This window comes from Podarcis filfolensis (genome assembly GCF_964270895.1).
Source record: "Podarcis filfolensis genome assembly, chromosome: 7".
Lineage (NCBI taxonomy): Eukaryota > Metazoa > Chordata > Lepidosauria > Squamata > Lacertidae > Podarcis > Podarcis filfolensis.
The window spans coordinates 31,096,461-31,112,220 of NC_139603.1; the positions used below are offsets into that span (position 1 = coordinate 31,096,461).

The 15,760-nt window shown below is 40.1% G+C and overlaps 1 protein-coding gene across 40 annotated transcripts in view; it reads left to right on the plus strand.

Annotated features, from left to right (window-relative positions):
• Positions 1 to 15,760, plus strand: part of ATXN1 (ataxin 1) — a 309,255-nt gene that overhangs the window by 108,901 nt on the left and 184,594 nt on the right. For all 40 annotated transcript variants that reach the window (XR_014550591.1, XM_083623800.1, XM_083623781.1 and 37 more), the window contains one exon: positions 2,720 to 2,835. The gene's annotated coding sequence lies outside the window, so the exon portion shown is untranslated. The remainder of the gene's footprint in view (positions 1 to 2,719; positions 2,836 to 15,760) is intronic.

The following is a 15,760-nucleotide window of genomic DNA, read 5'->3' on the forward strand; positions in this document are numbered from 1 at the left end:
TTGATATGTCTGGAATATGACATGGAAAAATGCCATTCTAAATTCATATTTTGTTTCATTTAAGATAATAAACTTTTACATGTGAAACCACAATGTTATTTCATTAAATAACAAAATGTGTATACTTTACTGATTGATTGTAATAAAACCTCTAAGCAGGTTGCAAGAAATATTAAAATTATAAAAAATGGTTTAAAAACAAGTGTTTAAAACATTTTTAACACATGCAGACCTTTTCATGGGAGTTTGTAAAACTCACAGATTTTTTTACTCATGCTCCCCAGTATCAATTTAGATACTATCTAATGTGAGTATCTTTTAAAATTGATATTGGTGGCATTAATTCCACTTTTTTTTTTTTACAAAGAAAAAGGTCATAGTGATTAAATGATCCATTGGATCTTTTCCAATGTAATTCCACCAAGAAACAGCAATTATCAGCACATTTCTTTTGCCCAGAATTTATTTAAATGGGGCTTCCACAGGCAAACATTTTGTAGAAGGTTCCATATGAAATTCATCCAAATTAAGCAGAGAAATGAGGGGTGTAAGGCAGAGGTGAGGAACCTATGGCTTTCCAGAACTTACTGAACATAAATCCAATCATTCGCGACTACTGGCCATGCTGGCTTCGGCTGATGGAAATCGAAAGGCCACAGTCTTCCCATCTTGTGTGTAAGATATGGAGGTGTGTATGGGTTGATAGACCCACAATTTCAACAAGAAAAAGTTTAGCTCTTCCTTTTCCTGTCCAGGGAAACATGAGTGGTGTGTGTCTTGCAAAATAGTGTGGTAGAAAAAGGAACATACCTGCTTCCTGCTCTGATAATTAATGCAATTTATTTCATATAATTTTCTGAAATATAATTTATTTCATGCAATTTTCTGATAATTGCATGAAAGAGGACCTCGCCATACACTCTCCTGCCTGTGAGTTGAGATCCGCCATCACCAATAAAAATCCAGTTGTCCAGAACTTGGTGTAGGCCAGGGAATTCTTGGTGGTGGCATCCCAGCCATCTGATGGGTTTTTCTCCTTTGTCAGACCTCTGATCAACAGCAGTGGTCTATATTTTAGAATGTAGATGGACAAAAAGACTTGTATACTTAATTCTAAACAAGGGGTTGTACAGTTGTGAAAGTGTTGGATTGTTCTGCATGATTTGATCCCTTGTAACCCTCCCTAAGGGGGTTTCATCTGAAAGCTTGTGCATCCCAACAGAGAAGTAAACCTTTTAATGTATAATGACATTTTATTACTTAATAATTGCTCTCCTATTGGGTGTGTTAATTATATTTTGAGATAAGTGGGTGTATGGGTTATTTTAAAAATAATATTAATATGTATAGAGAACTTAAAAATATATATGGTATACAGTACAAATCCACTTGTTTGTGACTTGTTTTCTGACACTTTCTTTGTTTTAAAGGGGTGGCTTCTACATTCCTTGTTCTGTAAGATGAGACACTGCCCCATCCTAGTCCTTTAGCTGGTATTGTGCTGTAACTGCAGTACCATCATGCAGCTGGTACAAGTCCTCTTGGGCTGCTTGTCATTTTTGATCCATGACTGGATGCTAACAGATACTAGGCAGGTAAAAATATGTCAACGCAGCTGACTGTGTGATGGCCAAAATGCCTTAAAGAGAATGTGTAGGTGAATTGTCCCTGCATTTGTATCTGCTGTGCCCTCTCTGCCTAATTCTGCACTCTCCACAGGTTTGCATGCCATTGCTGTGTGGCATCTGACAATATAGGCTGTTCTTATGCCATGCCAATACAATTCATCACCATGTGTTGACATATCTGAGCGTTTTGTATCTCCAAAATGCTTATTTTCTGGTAATAGTTCATTGAACAGGGGTTTTCACACGCCACGGTTCAGCCTGTTCCAAAGTAGATAACCAGTGCTGCATTTGAAACATTGCGAAAACTTTGTGAATGCTCGTGTATAGCTTCTGTGGTACTTTACTGCATTCTTTTAGTAGACATACATCTGACTGTCGTCTGCTCTCCCACTGGGTTACATTCTGACTTGCAGGACGTTCATTGTTTTGTGCTGTACCATATCATCAAGGCTTTATAGCTAGAAAGAGAGAGCTGTGTTAAAATGTAATTAAAATCAGGCTAAATAAAATAAAATGTGCAAAAAAGACAGCCTGTAATGCTTCTAAAAACAGGAGTGATGTAAAAGTTAGGAAATTAAAAATGAATCTAGAGTTCTGTGTATGATTCATTTTTATTTTCATTTGGCTTTAGGAGTCTTAAATCGTAAGGTTTTGTGGAATCTGGCTTTCAAGCAAATTTATGCAACTCTTCGTTAGAAAACTTAGGTATTTGCTCTCTAAGGTTGGTGTCTGAAAAGTTTTACTGAATCCAGTATCCTTTCCAAGAGACAGAAAGCTGTTTTCCAAAAATATGTTCGGATTCCTTTTTGAACAAACGTCTAGGCCCCATTTTTAAGCAACAAAAAACCCTGTCAGTTCAATTTCCAGAGGGCAAGTTGCAGTGTTAGCCTCTTGCAGCAAATATAGCAGAATCTTGTGGCACTTTAAGACTGTTATATTTACAGTGGCGTACATTTTCTGCAGCACATTTCATCAGGTAAAAGTTATTCTGCACAGTCAAAAACAGGCTTCAGATTTTTGCTAGAAGTGTCCTTGCACTTTATTCATGAGTGGGTGAATTAACAACTGTTTTTTCCCTCCCTTCTCTTCAGTTTTTGGATCAACAGCCACAACAACAATCTAAGCTCTGAGTTTCTTCAGCCTCATTGATAAGAGATCCAACACCACAGTATATATCTTCAACTTTGAAAGGTGCTATGTAAATAAGGTGAGAATTAAAAATCTTAAATATCTTATGTTAATGTGCCACACATATCTTATAGATAACCTTATACTGAGGTGGACATAGTTAACTTTTTATATACCTCCTATTCATATGATTTTTGTATATAAAATATTTTTTACTACTCAGTCCTGGGAGTTGCACACGAACTGTAGCATCTGAAATCTTTAATATTTCCTCCCACTTTCTGATTCTTCCAAGCAAAATTCACCCTTTATGATTTTGTTGTTGCCATTGATTTCTGCTATAAGTGGTAGTGTCATTTGTTCTGATGGGGGGGAGGGAAGGAAATTTCTTTTAAAATGTATAAACCTAACGGTTTAATTTCATGTTTTAAATTGCTTGTTAGTTCATCTCCTGGAGGTTGAGTTTAAAATCACCCTCTGTACTAGTGCTGACCTTAAAATTAAACTAGAAACCTGATCAACCACAAATACTGAATATGAGTGAAAAAATTAGCAGCATTTTGACCTGTATCAGGTGGAGCATAAATAACAAAACTCTTGTTTGCATTTTACTGGCTTTTAAGTTGTATTAATATCACACCCTCAGAATGATTCCAGCTTCCTATTTTTGTCTTCTAACGACTTTGCTTTAAGAATATAATTTTATATTTTTGGTTTATAATATCACAATATCAGATACTGTTGACTGAAGTACCTCTCTTCCACAGCTATTACTGTTTTAATATGGTTTAACTAACATAAGCAAAATTCAAAAATTAGAATGGTGCGAAGCAATTCAAAGTGGTGAAGTGCGAAGAACTTGTATAAACCCATGACTATAGTAGTCATCTTGTGAAAATCTGATAAAGCTATCACTGGAAGAGCTTTTTAAAATATGCAGAATGTCTTGCTGAATTACACAGTGCATAATTTACATTTTATTGTGGCTGTGAGCTGGGGTGTTGCTCTTTAAAGGAGAGTCATTTCAACAACCAGCTGCATGTAAAGACATGCACTTTACGGTCCACGGTATGTAGCTGGAATGGAGGAGGTGTATTTAAATCATGCCACTTAGGAGCATTACTCTTTCTGAATGATTAATGCCAGACAAAACACTTTGATACTTTCACGTTAATACACTTTGTTGTTTTAGGAAGGAAAATTGCACAATGAATAACAGATCATCAGGTGGGATAAGCTGTGCTGTAGTAGTGTTAATGTTTATTCGGAGCCAGCAGCAGTGTGTTTTTGACATAAACTGCGCTTGCCAGTTGCTTATCACTGCTGTGCTCCTGGGGGTGACTGGGATACCCCTGTGTTGCACACTGCAGGTAGGCTATAATGCTGCTCTTGTGTGGATACCTATAGCAGTGTGCACAGGAGGGCAGTGCTATTGGTTCAGGTTCCCATAGGCTTCCATAAAAACTCAGTGTGAATTTTCGCACATCCCCTCTCAACTCCCCAATCAGTTGACAGTGCCAGCTGGGATTTTACAGTTTGCACTACTACACTGCTTGCTGCAGCTTGGAGCACTACATATTTGTGTTTAATTGTCGTGGCAGTGTTTTTGTTTGTTACGATGTCTGGCGTAGAGAAGCCTCATATTTAATAGAAATTTTTTTTCCTTCCTAATATTAATCAAGCCTAAGTGACTTGTGAAAGCCTGCAGTTCATTGTTTGAAATGTATTACAGCATTTAGTATTTCCATTTCCTGCATCTTAAACCAATATTGTAAACATTAAGAGAACATTTTGCAGGGGATAGTTGAATATTGTGGGCAAACCCATCAGTGGTAATGGTGGCTTTTCTAAGGAGAAGGTGGGTGGACTTGGAATTGCATATCTAGGCACATTCATGTTTGTTTGTTAATTCTTTTACATAAGCCTGACAAGAATATAGTACTGCCCTGTACCATTCTGGGTAGTCTATAATAATTCTTGCAAACTTTGCAAAGCTCTGATCTAGTCAGATGAAAAGTGCACAGAGCATGATTTTTTTTTTTTAATGGAACAATGAAGATTGCCCAATTTAGTTCTACTCAGAGTAGACCCATTGACATTAATAGGCATGTAAATTAATACAGTGGTACTTCAGGTTACATATGCTTCAGGTTACATACGCTTCAGGTTACAGACTCCGCTAACCCAGAAATATTACCTCAGGTTAAGAACTTTGCTTCAGGATGAGAAAAGAAATCGTGCTACGGCAGCAGCGGGAGGCCCCATTAGCTAAAGTGGTGCTTCAGGTTAAGAACAGTTTCAGGTTAAGAACTCACCTCCAGAACGAATTAAGTACTTAACCTGAGGTACCACTGTAATGTAGACCCAATGAAATAAATCATGTAAATATTAATTTCATTGGGTTTACTCTGCATAGAACGTACAGTGGTACTTAATTCGTTCTGGAGGTCTGTTCTTAACCTGAAACTGTTCTGAACCTGAAGCATCACTTTAGCTAATGGGGCCTCCCACTGCCGCTGTGCCGCCGCCGCCCGATTTCTGTTCTCATCCTGAAGCAAAGTGCTTAACCTGAAGCACTATTTCTGGGTTAGCGGAGTGTGTAACCTGAAGCGTATGTAACCCAAGGTACCACTGTAGTTTGAGAGTACCCTGAGAGGAAACTGCTGAAATGGGACTGTGTATGTTTATGCTGAACAGACAGTAGGCACTGACAGCTTCACCGCTGAAGCTCGCCTGTTTAAGGGCAATTGATCCAGAAACCTCTTCTTTCTCACCCTCACCCCTGCCTGCTCCCTTCATTAACTGAGTGGTGTGGTGAGTACTGAACATCTTGAATTCTTTTCATGCATGAAGGGCCTGTATGGCTATATTAAGTACTTTTTGGAGTTGATTTTCTTAAGCTCAAATTCTATAGTCATTATTTACTCCGTCGTGCGTTTATGAACTAACATCTGAGTTCACAAGATCCACTACAGATGTACCTCACTCCCAGTTTGAGGGATTGATGTAGTCTCCAGAGCAACTTTTTCTGGTCCTTTCATGACCCCACTGATTTTAATTTGCTGGCAATTAAAAAAAAATCTAGACAGTGCCAGGGAGGGCGGAGCCTAATGTTGTGATGGGGATGCTAAACCCCCCCACCCTGGTCATGATCTGTCTGCTTGTGTGTGTGCAAACTTGTGAGAGTGCAGGGTGTAGGGTGGCCACACTCAGTTTCGCCAAACTCAGCATTGGTATTTGACTCTCAGAGGGTTGGCCATGGGACAATGGGGTCATTTGGGACAAACAACTGTAGCCACCTCCTGCTCTACTGACTATTGTAGAACACTTGATCTACAATGAAGGAACTTGTGCTTTTATTTATTTTCAGTCAAGTAGATCAGTAACTATTATAAGCCTGCTCCCTGGGCTGCTGTATAAAGGTATAGGTATATCTTTTTCCCAATGTTGTGTAAGATTTGTGAAACCTGGACTGGAAAAATTACAGCCGATGTTATAGTTCCAAGAGTACGCATGACTTCTCATTTAGAACCACTATAACGTAGTCATTAGAAGTGAGGGGACCTAGGTTCACATCCCTACTTGACTGTGGGCTAGTCACTTTCTCATCCTAACCTATGCCACTGGGTGGCTGTGAGGATAAGCAGGAGAGGAAAGAATATTGGATGGTGCTTTGAGCTTGGAGGAAAGTTGATGTAGTTGATGATGATGATTTAGGCAAATGGCTTAGTGCTTTGCTTTACACTTGTTGTTCAAAGAAGATTCTGTGTGAGATACTGGGCATTTTGGCAACGTGTAATGCCTAACAAATTATATTGTATAATTTAGTTGACTTGGTTTTGTAGCTATTGCTTTCTTTTTGTAAATATTTACCAATGCAGCTTGTTTTCATGGAGTTGTTAAATGTATGTATGGTGAGTTAGAGAATATATATTTAAAATAGTGTTTTTTTTTATTTTTATTTTTGCAATTGTGGGGAAGATATCAGTGCCCCCTGCTGTCTGTTGGAGAGCAGCATTTGTTGTCCTTAGCAGCAATGTTTTGTTAATGTCTTTTACTTTCAATGTACAATATAGGAACCTGAAGGGGGAAGGAGGAAAACAATTTTGATTTTTTTAAAAATAGACCTGAAAGTATCAGAAGAATCAAATTCAAATTTGACTTCTGTGTAAATAGATCGTAATTAGAGGTGTGTGTTTTTTAATGAGTTTCCTGCTGAATTATAAGAATAAATGCAGTAGTTGGGAGTGAAGAACTGACTGACAGTGATGGCTCTTGTTTGTTGAAATATTGTACTTCATTAACTCAATTCCTGATCATGAATGGTTTAACAATTGGGACATATTTGAGAACCTTATATTTATTTTACGAATTCAAAGCCTTTAGAGGCTAGATGTGGTTTATATGTTTCCCTACACTTTGTGATTTTGAAAAGTAAAATTAACGCACTTAGATAAAATAATTGACTGACTGTTCTCCAGGTATTTTGAGTCTTTGTTTTAGAAGTGAAGGCCATTTTATCCCAGGTACTTGTTTAATATTTGTTTTAGTTTTATGTCTGTTACAGCATTGTAATTTAACAACCTAAGAAGAAACCTGTCAGATCAGATCAAAAGGTCCACTTTTCTGTTTCCTGCCATAGCCAACCAGATGCCTTTTGGAAGCCTACAACTAGGAATCAGGAATGCAGTAGCCCTCCATCATGGTTGCCTTCCAGCAACTAGTTTTCACTGGCACGCTTCCCCTAAAAATGCATATTCCATAAAGCCATAATGACTAGTAGCCATTGACAGAGCAATCCTGCATTAATTTGTCTAATGCCCATCACCACATATTTAGGCTTTGAATTCTGTAATGTGTTATGTAAATTACTTTCTTTAGTCTGTCCTGAATCCACTTCCAATTGGTTTCATTAGATGACACCAAATTCTACTATTATATTAGAAGAATAACTTATCTCCACCCACTTCTTCTTCATCCTGCATAGTTTTATAAACCTTTAACAAATCTTTCCCCTCCCACCCGCACTCAACTTCTTCCTGAACTAAAAGTCCTAAACATCGTAACATTTCTTTATTGCAGCCCCCTAATCATTTTGCTTGCCATTTTCTGCCCTTCTTTCAACTCTTCAGCAAGGTTTATGAAATGGTATGATCAGAACCAAACAGTATTCCAGTTCTGGCTGCATCAAAGATTTGTATAAGAGCATTATGATACTGTAAGTTATATTTTCACCTCCTTTTCCAATAATCACTACCATCAAACTGTCCTCCTGCATAGCTGCCACACATTGCTGATCACAGTGACATATTTGCATATGCACATTTCTGTTGAGTATCACAGTCCTGGCTGCAATTAATTACATCTTCACTCTCACCTTCTTGTGCCCCTATATTTCAATTACCCACTTCTGGAAATCTAGTAGCCAAGATCTGGGTTCTTACCTATAGGGTCTAGGCTTAGTTATGGCATAGAGATAAACCCCTAACCCCTGTTGTTGTTGTTGTTGTTGTTGTTGTTGTTGTTGTTGTTGTTGTTGTTGTTGTTGTTGTTGTTGTTACAGTAGTGAAATGAGCAACCCAAGGCAGTTTCTATCCCAAGCCTGGGCCTGTGATTTGAAATGATTTCAGATAATATGCTTAATCCAGGAGTGACTGGAGTTTACCCGCCACTCATAAAGTGGATAGGCCCTTGATAATTTGAGATTCTTCATAAGGTCCGTATGAATGATCCAGTGACCTGATTATGTGAATGATATTCTGTCATGCCCATAAACGTGTGCTGTGGAGGTCATATTAATGCCCCCCTGGATTCAAATTCTGGGAAGGTATCCACGATAGAAACAGAGCTAGAAATGTTAAGAATTTAGATGTAGTGGTTTCTGCTGTGGGTAGACTGGACCTAGGGGAAATTCTGCATGGTAACACACTGTGTTGGATTATTTCATACAACTGAATCTAAAGCTTATTCTAAATATGCCTTTTCTAGTTAAAAATGGTGCACATCTGATCATATACAGTATTTTATTTTCTGATTAGGAGGCTCTAGTTCTCACATGTGGCTAAGGAGAAGCCCCTCCTCTTAGAAGTGGAGTGTCCTCTCCTTCAGAGAAATAATTACTTCTCAATTCCCATTTGATAATTCCCTCTTTATTTTCTGATGAGTTACTTAATAGTGATGGGGTTGTTGAGCAGACTGCCTTTAATCTGAGCTTCAGAAGCTTCTGAATGGATCTGGGGATATCATGCTATGTGTTTTTATGCTGTTTAGTCATGCCTTGAGAATACTGAAACTGGTGGAAGGCAAGTAAACAGTTGATAACAGTGAATAATGCTATTAATGAGTGCCCCGTCTCTTAAATCAAAGCTGGCACTATGGATTTTGTTTTCTGTTTTGCCTGTGTGTTAAATAGGTGCCATGTAAAATTCAGTACGTAAGGATGTGAGGGCGATCTGGCTGTGACATCTGTCACCCCATTGATCTTCAGAGTTGATTCTGCTAAAAGCAGTCGCAATGCTTGTACATTTTAGAAATAAAAATGGTGCAATAATTGTAGCGTTGCACCCATCTGTGTGCACATTCCCATCTCTCTTGTTTCTCTGCCCTTGAATAGTTGGAAAACTGGGATGTTTTTGCGACATTTTGGTTGCTTTGTGTTAGATCATTATAAAATATTACTTACTCCAGCATTTTGTAGTTTTCAGCAGTGCTTTATCCTTTGGTCCTTACATTTCTCTCCTCATTCCTGACAGTTATGGCCAGTCAGATTCATTTCTGCTTGAGGAGTGAATCATGGTTTTCAGGGTCTCTTATTGCATGCAAGCAGAGCAGAGAACATGAGTTCAGCATTTTTATGACTATTTGCCAAGACAGTTAAAAAATAATAATCTGGTATGTTTTTGCAGTGCTTTCCTGTGAAAAAGAAGTACAGATGTGGTGATTGGCTAAAAAAAGAAAGATGGGTTTTTACATTTTTCTTGATCAGAAATAGTTTGACTACTCAATACAGACAAGAAGCATATTCTGTGAGTTGGCTTATACCGCATTGCATCATTTGACAGATCAGAAGTGTACAGCACAGATGGTAACTGATATTTTTTCTGAATTCTTAAGACTAACCTAGTGATCTAAACTGAAACCCAGTTAACACAGATTCCGCATAAATGGTCTGTTTTTAGGCAACCACCAACCTGGATGCATGAAACAATTTGGTGTAACCATGCTCATGGAAGCATTTATGGTGGGTAAGGGAGAAGTACCATCAACACAAACATTATTTCTGGTGGGGGCTTTTTTATTGGCACAAGTGCTATTTGGGTAGCCTGTGGCTGTGCTGCTTAGTTGTGCATGCACTCCTGGCAGGAGTTAAAAAATGAAACACAGGCAGACAGCGATGGTTATGAGGCCTTTGCGATTCAAGAGCTTGTGCAAAAATGTTAACCAGATGTAGTTTACAGAAACATAATGGCTGTGCACAATAAATTTTGTGCTTTTGATAACCAAAATATTCCCCAGTATCAAAGTAAGTAGTGAACATACAGAGCTCTGGAGTTTCTAGAACAGGGCAAGCAACTTTCTTTTGTGTGTCTCCAGCTCTCTTGTGGCGTAAGCTATACTGTGCATCTTTGGTGTGTTTCAGAAAAGTGCAGGATAATTAAATTAAAATGATTGGCTTGTATTACGTTTCCCTCCAGATAGCACTGTGTATATTAAGTTGAAGTCATGAATATGTTTTTAATAACAGAAATAGACATAGAAAAAGCATTTTTCTTATATTAAACAGAGCCAGACAATATACTCCCTTGTCAAAAATACAGCTTGTGTGGAATGTTATTTAGGAGAAAAGGAATGGGAGAGATGCAAACCAAGTGACACTTCACCAACATTTATAACAGCCAGGCATACTGGAAAGTGCTTAGAGCTTTTTAAAATAGCTTTTGCTTGCACGAGTATTCTAACAAGTAGTTTTGCATTGCATATGTTGTACCTACCAGAGCCTTATGCTCCTTATTTTTCTTAATGTGTTTTGTATATCTTTTTTTAAAAAAATAATACGCTCATAGGCAGAAGTTAAATGCAGAAGCTAGATGAATTACTGCAGGTTCACACTGGTGAGTTATAAGGAACCATGCTTGTAAAGTGAGGTGGGGTTGTTGGAATGGCAAACCTCCACTTGAGCCAAGATCTCTGCTGGGAGTCAGGGCTGTGCTGGTTTGTAGGCAAAACCAATTAACCGCTGTTATGCTTGGTGAATTGAAAATAATTTATTCTCTGATAATGATGAGTATCTTTTCTTCTCTCTGGGCCACTAATATGGAGGATATTTCTGTTTAACTTGGCAAAACTATTCGAAGAAGGGATTGGGTGAAACATAAGGTCGTATCTTATCCTGTCCTCCCCTTTTCCACACTAGATATCTAATTGCTAATAACTTACTTTCCCTTGCTGATATGGACACTGTATACAGACATGATGAACAAATTCTGCTTTTTTCAGGGTCATTACTTTCGTAGTGTGGTGCAAGTACGTGCACATATACATGACCTCGTCTGTGGCCCTGGGTTAACTGAAGGATTTGTAAAGCTGTCAGCATTTCTGCAGAACTGTAACTGCTTGCTTTCCTTATTAGCAATAAAGGAGTTCCAAGTCTGCATTTCATACGATTCGTCTTTCATTCCAGGAACCTTGCCACTCCCACTTTACTCATGGGAAAAGCTTTTTATATTTGCACGTACACATTCCTCTGAAACTTGCTGGGATTTTTAAAATGTTGCACATCCTTCCAGACTTTTTCTTTTCTTTTCTTTCTGTTCCAGTTTTCTTTTTTGTTCCACTTCTGTGGCTGCTAAGTACAACATGTCTTTTACAGTATAAGTGTTTTTTAAAACAACAGCAGCAGCAGCAACAACAACAACAACAACATGCATTCTGTCTCACTACCACATCAGCAAGTCATGTGTTTAATTCACTAGCAATTTGGAAGTTCGAAACCTAATTGGTTAAAACTTAGCTGGTGGGTGGGAAGCAACTCATGGTGGCCAAGTGTTCTGAGCAGTGGCTCTTATTCCAGAAGCAGCAACAATAGGCTTTCCTATGAAAAAACATGGACCATGGACCAGCTATAGCATGGATGTTGAAAGAGGCAGAGGCAGCAGTAGTTTGTGGTACTCCCTGTGTAACGGGTGGAGAACTGGATCCAGCCTATGGACCAGGTCCTTATCTCCCCCACATACCCTCATGGTCCAACTTTGACAGGTGGACTTATTATGATGCCAGGTGATGGACATGAGATCATTCACACTTGTTATTCAAAGTGCAAAGTTATTCATGAGTGCTTAAAGCAGCCCCCTTTGAAGACCTGCTACCAGAGCCAATCATCTGATTGGTTCTAGGAATGCGTCTTCAAAGAGGTTCCCTGGGACCACTGACCAGCTGATTGACAGTTAGTCCTTTTGAAGGGGGGAAATGTTCCTAAAACCAGAGCATTTTCTTCTCAGAGTAAGCAGGTTGCATTTAACATACTCCCTCCAGTTGAATACAAATTTTTCTCCAGCCCCCTTGGCTGCACTAGAGAACCTTGAAAACTCTCCAATGTTGCCATTCCCAGCTGATTGTTGGTATTTTGGCTGTTCTGGGCTCTCTTCACACCCTGACAACCAGCTGCTTGGGGGGGAGGAGTGGAACCAGGCAGCAGAAAAATCTGGAAGCAGCTACAGGTATCCTAGTTGCTTCTTTCTGATGTTTTCCAGACTGAGGGTGTATAGGCATTAGAGCTATGTGACAGGCAGAGGCGTAGGATTGGTTCTCCTGGATCATGTGACTGCCAAACTCAGAGGGGTTATTCTGGTAGGTGATGGTTTCTCTGATGTGAAATCTCTTCTCTTGGCCGAGCTGCCACTTTTCCCTGCCCCACATCTGACATAATTTATGGCATCAGGTGTAGGGCAGATGAGTCTGGCTTTGCCAAAATGGCCTGATGGGCATAATTAGGCCCATGGACCAGAGGTTTTCCCCATCGCTGCTGACACAAGAACAGGAGGGCATTGGACCTTAGTGTAGTCATTGCCAGGCCTTAGGGCAATCACTGCCTCTTAGCTTAACCTCACTGGGTGGTTGTTAGGCTTAACATCAGAAGGGGGAGCCAAGCATGTACATCACCTTGAACTTCTTGGAGGAAAAGTGGAATATTAATGCAAAATCAAAAACAGAGAAAAATTGGTTGCTATTTTAACATGTGCAGTTGGGCTACAGTTAGCACCAAGGACATGAAGCATCTGAGTACTTGCTGAATTACATCCCAGTGGCTAAATAGCAGACAATGTATGCAGGGGATGGGGGAGTCCCTAACTCACATGTTGCACAGTGGAGGAACATGGCAGAATACAGTGAGGCTTGACAGTTCAGGGAACTCAGCAGACGGCAGAAAGATCTGGATGCAGCAAGAATCAGCCTTGTGATTTCCAAACTCAGGCTTGTTGCTTTTTCTGGTTGGTGGCATTTTTGCCTGGTCTGAAATGCTCTACAGTGTCCTAATGGTTCATAGTATAGGACAATGCTGGATTGCATCTTCTTGCCTGTTTAGCGTTCACTTTTCCATTTAAACCAAAATGCACAAAAACAAAGGAGTTAACAAAAATGCTTTTTCAGGGAAATTATTAATTGATTTCAGTAAGACTTGTTTGCAAATTCTGCATTTAAAAGCCCAGGATAACATGATGCAGAAGCTGGCATCTTTGTGCTAAACCTGAGCAACTTCAGTTCAACCACTGGCAGCTTGCAGTAAGGTCACTCTTGTGTGGCCTTAGTTTCCCTTCAGTAAAATGGAAAATAGTTTTCTAGTTCTCAGGGTCATGGCGAGGGTAAGAAGGGAAGAAATGGTGTAAATAATTTTGCACTTGTAAATTGCACCTGTCAAAATAGCAAGGATTTCTCATACATTTAAAAAGTCATTCTCAAAATTGGTTGCCGCAATTACTGCACACAATTACTGCAAGATAGAAATTACTGGAGGAAAAGATCCTTTCCCAGTTTGTTTGCATTCTGCATTTGATAGCACTTTGTTTTGGTTTCACTTATTGCCTGTATTATATGTTTTCTCTGGGGAGGAAGAAATAAGACCTTGGCCCGGCCAATGGGTGTAATGCTGGAAAATACTTAAGGTTTTAAAAAAACATTAGTTACCATATCACTAGATTCTCTCTCAAAGCCAGTGTCCTTTTAATCAGCAAACAGGCTTTATTGCGTCTTCAAAATAACGGAAAATTGAGCAAAGTTTTTGAAGATGGGCATCTGGCAAAAGCGTCTGTATTTCCATCTGCGAGTGGTTAGCAAAGTGTTTATGATATTTAAATAGCACAAGCCTTTTCTCACTTTTGTATTTTATTCTGGTGACCTGTTTCCTTGACAAATGGTCTTTTTCAATAGTTTTGTCCCAGGTATTATGAAAATGTTTGGAAGATGTTTGTTACATAATTGAGAGCTGGAAGGGACATTAACTCCCTGACAGAAGTGAGAATACTCCCCAAAGCCTGTACCCTTGTCAAAAGACTATAGTTCATATCCTTGTTGTTGGCATCCATCCATATCTCTCTCTCTCTCTCTCTCTCTCTCTCTCTCTCTCTCTCTCTCTCTCCAATGGAGTGCACCTCTGGTGGTTAAGTCAAGCCTCTGTGTTGGCAGAATCAAAATGACCTCCATGAGTCGCAAGCCTGGGCAGGGTGCATGGAGGTCCTGGTCTGCCCAGACAACAAGACCCCCCCCCTCACTTCCCAGCTTTGGTGACGTCCAAAGGAAAACAGAGCCACGATTTTCAGCTGCTCATGGCATTGGGGGACAAACAGCAGACTTACCCCGCACACTCCAACTTACATGAGTGGAGCCTGTAAAGCAGATCTGAGTGAGGACTTCTGCTCAGGTCTGCTCCTAGGGTTTATTAAGGGGCCCAGACATGCTTACCCTCACCCACAGGACCAGGCAGGATTTTTTAAACTAACTGATGGAATGGCCATAGTACATGACTTGCTTGTTTTTGCCTACCCCATAGCAAAATTGTAATGCTGCATTTATCCTATGTCACAGCTTTGTAAGGGCAGAAGGGGCACTGGGCTGGATCCATAGAAGGGATGTTTCAGAAAGACACCCGGCCCCATCTCAAGGGGAGTTCTCTTTATGGGAACATGGAGGACGGTGCTGTCTGACCAGAAGGCCAGCTTGGGGGCTGATGGGCATAGTGCCCCCTACCATGTTGTCTCTAAGGGTTCCCCTGAAAATAGTTCATTCCATAGGTAAAGGTAAAGGGACCCCTGACCATTAGGTCCAGTCATGACCGACTCTGGGGTTGCGGCGCTCATCTTGCTTTATTGGCCGAGGGAGCTGGCATACAGCTGGTCATGTGGCCAGCATGACAAAGCTGCTTCTGGCGAACCAGAGCAGCACACGGAAACGCCGTTTACCTCCCTGCCGGAGCGGTACCTATTTTTCTACTTGCACTTTGACGTGCTTTCGAACTGCTAGGTTGGCAGGAGCAGGGACCGAGCAACGGGAGCTCACCCCGTTGTGGGGATTCGAACCGCCGGCCTTCTGATTAGCAAGTCCTAGGCTCTGTGGTTTAACCCACAGCGCCACCCACATCAGTTCATGCTATAGTGGACCCTAAACATTAGACATTCCCCTTTTGGTATGACGGTGTATCGACCAGAACTTGGGCTGCTTGATCATTGGATCCATGTTCTGTGGCTATGCCAAACTTGTTTCTCTTTAATCAGTCAATCAAACTGCGGCCTTATTCCATCCCAGATATGTCTCACGTTTGTCTTGTTCTGCTTCCCACCCCTGCATTCACTGTGTGTATGCCTGTAAGTGCACCCAAGTTCTGTTTGCTGTTTTCTTACCATTTTTGTTGCCTTCCAGGACTGCCCTCTCTCCCCACCCCCCACCCCCAATTTTTTTTTATTTGCCTTGAGGTGTGGTGACCCAAATTGGACACTGTTCCCCATAGTAAATAA